Here is a 6,576-nt window from a genome sequence, read left to right as displayed (position 1 = left end):
GCTACATTGTTCAAATGTCAAACATGTTTTCCTGAAAGACTATTTTATAAAGAATTTACACAAGGCAAATGCTCACCTGGTAGTCAGAAGAAATGATATAAGGATACTCTGACACTCAAGGTGTCTCTGAAGAACTTTGGAATTGAATGTATGACACGAGATAAAATGGCATGAGTGACACAGAAGATATTGACACAGGACCACATAGGAACACCTAGCATGCATGCCTTTATGAAAGAAGGTGCCGTGCTCTGTGAGCAAAGCAGAATTGAAGTAGCTCAAAAGAAGCGAGTTATATGCAAATTTAGAGAATCCATCCCAAATGCTCACATAGACTATTTGTACCTGACCTGTGAAAGAGCATTCTGAGCTCATATTGGTTTGATCAGCCACAGTTGGACAACTTGATTCTAACATAATGATGTAATTTTGGTCCTCTTTGAGAATGAAGAACAACAATTCACCAACACCACAGGCACAAAGATGGAAAATGGGATGTTACATGTATGGAACAGCTAGAGGGCCATTTTGACTGGATTGTAGAGTGTGGTAGGAGAAATCTACAACGGTGTAAGGTCTGGAATTCCCTCAGTTTGGGAACTCTGTACCTCCCCGTAATGGTGAGGTGTTCTTTTTAATACAAAAGGAACAAGGTAAAGAGCTCAAGATTGATTATAGGTAGTAATTTAATTGATCATTGTGAATACTTACAGCAGCACAGTTCTGTGGACCCCCTCTGAAGAGCCCCAAAATCCCCCTGGTAATGATAGAAAACAGATAAAAGAAGGAGGAGCTAGAGAGTGCATCACCAGATTGATGGATATTTTTGGTTTTCTGATTAGTAATGAGATTGGGTGTTAAACAAATGTTATGCCTAAACATAAGTTTGCGTATTAATTATGTCCTGGTCACAATATTCTTGTTTTGGTTTTCATAAGGCATAGTATCTTAAGTTTTCACTCAGTGTCTAAGTTATGATTTAATATCTAAGCTATTATTTGTAAGCAGGTCAGGCGTCCATCTTTCAAGTTTTTATGACTTTTCACTTATTACCGTATTTTACGGCTTTTCCCCAATTTGAACCGACAAATGGGAATGAAAATGGAGGCTGAGGCCAGGTTGTGAAAATGTATGAAAGCTAGATGGAGGAGTTCATGTTTAAAGAGCCACTCCAGATGAGGAAACTGAGGCAAACAGGATTAAGTGATTTGCCCAGGATTAAGTGATTTGCCACTTACATATAGTTAAGTATCTAGACCTGATTTCAACTCAGGTCTTCCTGACTCCAGGTACAATGCTCTCTCCACTGTGCCACCCAGCTGCCCAACAACACCTTATTATCAATAAAATAACAGAATTTTAGCTGGAATAACTTTAGAAATAATACATTCCAATTCGATAATCTTAAGTATGGAAACATAAAAGGCATAGTGAGGCATAGAGAGTAAGAGACAACCAATGATAAGCTTTATTCAACATCATATTTGGGAACGTACCTTTTAAAGCAGCTACCACTAAAAAAATCTATAACAAAACTTAAAAGTTAAAAGGTTCATAACCCTTCTACTTTTTTCTCTGAACCTAGATCACAGAATTTTTCTTATATATCTGGAAAGAACTTTAACGATCACCTCTAACACTCTCTCATTTTACATACTGAGAAAGTGAAGCCTGACTGGTACCTTGTCCAAGGATACACACAGGTGGCAAGTAGATCTACATCCACTTCATATCTTCTAACTCCAAATCTGCGTGCACAGTGTTACTTATTACATGCTCAATTTGGAGTTCAGGAGGACTTCCTTCTAAGGAAGGGAAGCTGCAATCCCCTGTTTCAGCCTCAGTCCTCAGTTTCCCCGTTTGTAGAAGAGGGATGATGATAACTCCTACACTGTTATTATAACTATCTCTAAAAATCCAGCTTTCTTATCCTACGGGAAATTCCTGATCTGTAGTGTGTTTGTGTGTGTGTGTGTGTTTGCATGTGTGCACGTGTGTAACTCGGGAAACCTAGATTCTGGTCCTATAGTTTGCAGAACCACTGTACTTGGTTTATTTTATTTTATTTTTGATAGGAAAAATGTAGCATTACTCCTTTACTACTCCTCCGGATGTAGGCATGTGCACCTGTGCGCAGGTAAATAAAACACACCTGTCACCCCTACGCGATAGAAAGAGTTCAACCCCCACCTCCCAACCAACCCCGACTTCCCTTCACTGTCGTCCCCCCCCCCCACACCTCTTGATTGGCTAGAATCGAGGGTGAGCTTGAACTAGATTGCAGAGTCCTTTCCCTCCTCCTCCCACCATAAGGATGCGTTCTGAAATCCGCGCTCCCTCCAGCCAATCACCAGCGGCCTCCTCTTTCTGTCTTCTTTCTCCTCGCCCCTACTCTTCCACCCCTTCCTCTTCTAGATTTACCGCACACGAGCACGCCTGAATTCCGGGTCCTGCATAGTAGTTATCGAGCCAGTCCCAGGAAGCCGCTTTTAGTGTGCTGAGAAGGGAACTGATAGCCTAGCTAATCCCAACGATACTTTTGGTGTTTAGAGATGCAGAGAGAAATGCAAACCGGACAGTATTAAAGGTAGCCAGTTAGGGTGAAGAAATTACAGTTTCTTGGACTGAAAACTTGGTGAGGGGAGTGGAGGGAACAAATCGGGTAGCTGAAGAATTGATGTCTTCAAGTAGACGTGAGAGAAAGGACTATTTTTTTCTTTCCTCTTAGTGGGCACGTAAAAGCTTGTTGAATTGAATTCAAGTATTTGAAAGGTTGTGATCAGCTGGATAAATTCATCCTGCTTGGCCCTACAAAGCAGTGCTACGAGCAATGGACAGAAGTTACAGAAAGCCTAAGTAAGGCTTGATATAAGAAAAAGCTTCCTAATAACAGAAAATTGTTAGTATCATGACAGAAAGTTGTTAATAAGAAGTGTAATATGGACTGCCACTCCTAGTAATGTCAGAATTTCAATGTCTTTACATTCTTAATCTTTTTAAAAATTTTTATTTATTTTTAGTTTTCAGCATTCATTTCCACAAGATTTTGAGTTCCAAATTTTCTCCCCATCTTTCCCATACCCCACCCCAAAATACCCTGCATTCTGATGACCCCTTCCCCCAATCTGCCCTCCCTTCTATCACACCCTTTCCTTATCCCCATCTTCTCTCTTTTCTTGTAGGGCAAGATACATGTCTATACCCCATTTCCCATATTTCTTTTTTCCCATTTGCATGCAAAAACAATTCTCAACATTCATTCCTAAAACTTTGAGTTCCAACTTCTCTCCCTTCCTCCCTCCCCACCTATCCCCACTGAGAAGGCAAGCAATTCAGTATAGGCTATGTATGTGTAGTTTTGCAAAAGACTTCCGTAATACTCATGTTGTGAAAGACTAGCTATATTTCCCTCCATCCTATTCTGCCCCCCATTTATTCTATTCTCACTTTTGACCTTGACCTTCCCCTAAAGTGTTTACTTCTAATTACTCCCTCCTCCCATTAGCCCTCCCTTCTATCATTCCCCCCATACCCAACTTCTCTCTTTCTCCCCTACTTTCCTGTTGTGTAAGAGAAATTGTCATACCAAATTGAGTATGCATGTTATTCCCTCTTTAAGCCAAATGTGGTGAGACTAATCTTCACTTTTTCCTTATCACCTTCCCATTTTTCTCCTCCATTGAAAAGGTTTTTCTTGCCGATAATTTGCCCCATTCCATGTCTCCCTTTCTCCTCCCAATATATTCCTCTCTAACCCCTTAATTTTATTTTTTTAGATATCATCCCTTCCTATTGAACTCAACCTGTGCCTTCTATGTGTCCCTGTGTGTGTATAATCCCTCCAACTGCCAAATACTGAGAAAAGTTTCAAGAATTACATATATTATCTTTCCATGTAGGCATGTAAACAGTTAGTAAGTTCCTTATGATTTCTCTTTCTTGTTTACCTTTTCATGCTTCTCTTCATTCTTGTGTTTGAAAGCCAAATTTTCTATTTATCTCTGATCTTTTCATCGAGAGTACTTGAAAGTCCTCTATTTCATTGAATGACCATTTCCCCCCAGAAATATTATACTCAGTTTTGCAGGGGAGGTAATTCTTGGTTTTAATCCTAGTTCCTCTGACTTCTGGAATATCATATGCTAAACCCTTCAATCCCTTAATGTGGAAGCTGCTGGATCCTGTATTATCCTGGTTGTTTTTCCACAATACTCAAATTGTTTCTTTCTAGCTGCTTGCAATATTTTCTCCTTTACCTAAGAACTCTGAAATTTGGCTGCAGTTTTCCTAGGACTTTCTCTTTTTGGATCTCTTTCAGGAGGTGATCAGTGGATTCTTTCAATATTTATTTTACCCTCTGGTTCTAGAATATCAGGGCAGTTTTCTTTGATAATTTCATGAAAGGTAATGTCTAGGCTCTTTTTTTGATCATGACTTTCAGGTAATCCCATAATTTTTAAATTGTCTGTCCTGGATCTGTTTTCCAGGTCAGTTGTTTTTCCAACAAGATATTTCACATTATCTTCAATTTTCTCATTATTTTAGTTTTGTTTTGTAATTTCTTTGTCTCTCATTAAGTCATTAGCTTCCATCTGCTTCATTCTAATTTTTAAAGAACTATTTTCTTCAGTGAGCTTTTGAACCTCCTTTTCCATTTGGCTAATTCTGCTTTTTAAAGCATTCTCCTCATTGGCTTTTTGGGCCTCTTTTGCCATTTGGGTTAGTCTATTTTTACAGGTGTTATTTTCTTCAGTATTTTTTTGGGTCTCCTAGCAAGCTGTTGACTCACTTTTCATGATTTTCTTGCATCACTCTCCTTTCACTTCACAATTTTTCCTCCACCTGTCTTACTTGATTTTTAAAATTCTTTTTAAGCTCTTCCTTGCCCTGAGACCTTTGCATATTTATTTTGGAGGTTTTGGATGTATAAGCCTTGACTTTTATGTCTTCCTCTGATGGTATTCATTGTTCTTCCTCATTCAAAAGGGTGGAAGAAAATACCTGTTCACCAAGAAAGTAACCTTCTATAGTCTTATTTTTTTCCCTTTTTTGGGCATTTTCCCAGCCAGTTACTTGACTTTTGAGTCCTTTGTGAAAAGGAAGATATACTCTAGGGACCTGTAAGTTCTCAGTTCCTCCAAAGTGGCACAATCAAGGAAGAATCCTCTTCTGGCCTGTGCTTTGGTCTGGGAGCATCCACAAGCTTTTCTGTCCAGGGTCTGCAAGTACAATTCCCTCTCCACAACAACCATCTCTACCTCCTGCATGCCAGTGCTCCTCCTCACTCCTAGGGCCACCACTCAGGGCTGAGACCCAGATCAGCAGCTTGATTCCCCCAGGCTCTTTAGGCCAAGGGCTACAAAAATGGATGCTGCCACTGCCTGGAACTAGGGCTTCCCTTCTTACCCAGGTGAAAGACCTTTCTCACTGACCTTTGAAGCTGTCTCTGGCATTTGTTGGTTGAGGAATCTGGGAACCACAGCTGCTGTTGGAGATTCCGCCTTGTGAGACCTTCTCCAGTCCTGTCCCTGCTGGTGCCACCTGGCCTAGTCTGGGCTGAACTCCATGGGTTGCACTCTGCTCTGATCCCAGTGTGATAGACCTTTCTGTCAGCCTCCCAGGCTGCCTTGGACTGGAAATCTCTTTCACTCTGTAGTTTTGTGGCTTCTGCTGCTGTAGAATTTGTTTAGAGTCATTTTTACAGGTATTTTATAGGCTGTGGGAGGAGAGCTTTTACAGATCCCTTCGTCTATTCCCTCATCTTGGCCCCACCCCCCATTCTTACTCTTAAAATATTTATTCTTGATTAGGTTTAGTTGAACTATATCTACCCACACACTCAGAGATTTTACCTTGCAAGGGAACCTAGCTTAAAATTAATCTCAGCTTCTAATGTTTTTGCCCACTTCCACTGGTATTCATGGCATGAAAGGCAAAACATACAGAATGAAATGATCTTCTTTGCCTGAATTGCCAAGGACTTCTGTGGTCTCATGACCAAGCCTTGTTCCCTTATGATACTTCCTCCCCCTCTTTTCCTAAAATTTTAAAGAACTTTTTGTGAGTCTCTTAAATGAGAAATCCATTTTGCTCTGAACTCATGGAACATCCCCCAGGGAGGCAATTTAGCTACTCTTTTATTTCAGTTACAGATGCTTTATTCCTCAACTCTTGGCTATGATTTATTTCAGTACTTGATACTAACAATTGAGGTTATCCACAAGTAGAGTGGGGAAGAGTGCAAGTATTTTCTGAGCATGTACTACAGGCCAGGTACACATCAAGTGCTTTATAAATATTATTTCATTTGATCCTCATAGTTCTGTGAGGTGGGTACTATTATTTTTCCCATTTTACAGATGAGGAAACTAAGGCAAATAGGGGTTAAGTGACTAGCTAATAAGAGTCTGACTCCAGATTTAGGTTGAAAGTGGGAGGTTATTAACTCATTGTGGAGGTTTTCAAGCAAGGGTCAGTTGTGTTTTAGAAAGGATTCTTGTTAAAACATAATTTTGACTGTGGCCAGTGGATTTTGTAAATTCCCCAACCCTAATGAAGTTCTCAAGTACAGCAACA

The sequence above is a fragment of the Notamacropus eugenii genome, chromosome 1 (genome assembly GCF_028372415.1).
Source record: "Notamacropus eugenii isolate mMacEug1 chromosome 1, mMacEug1.pri_v2, whole genome shotgun sequence".
Lineage (NCBI taxonomy): Eukaryota > Metazoa > Chordata > Mammalia > Diprotodontia > Macropodidae > Notamacropus > Notamacropus eugenii.
The sequence above is the reverse complement of the archived record's forward strand: the minus strand, read 5'-3'. Positions refer to the sequence as shown.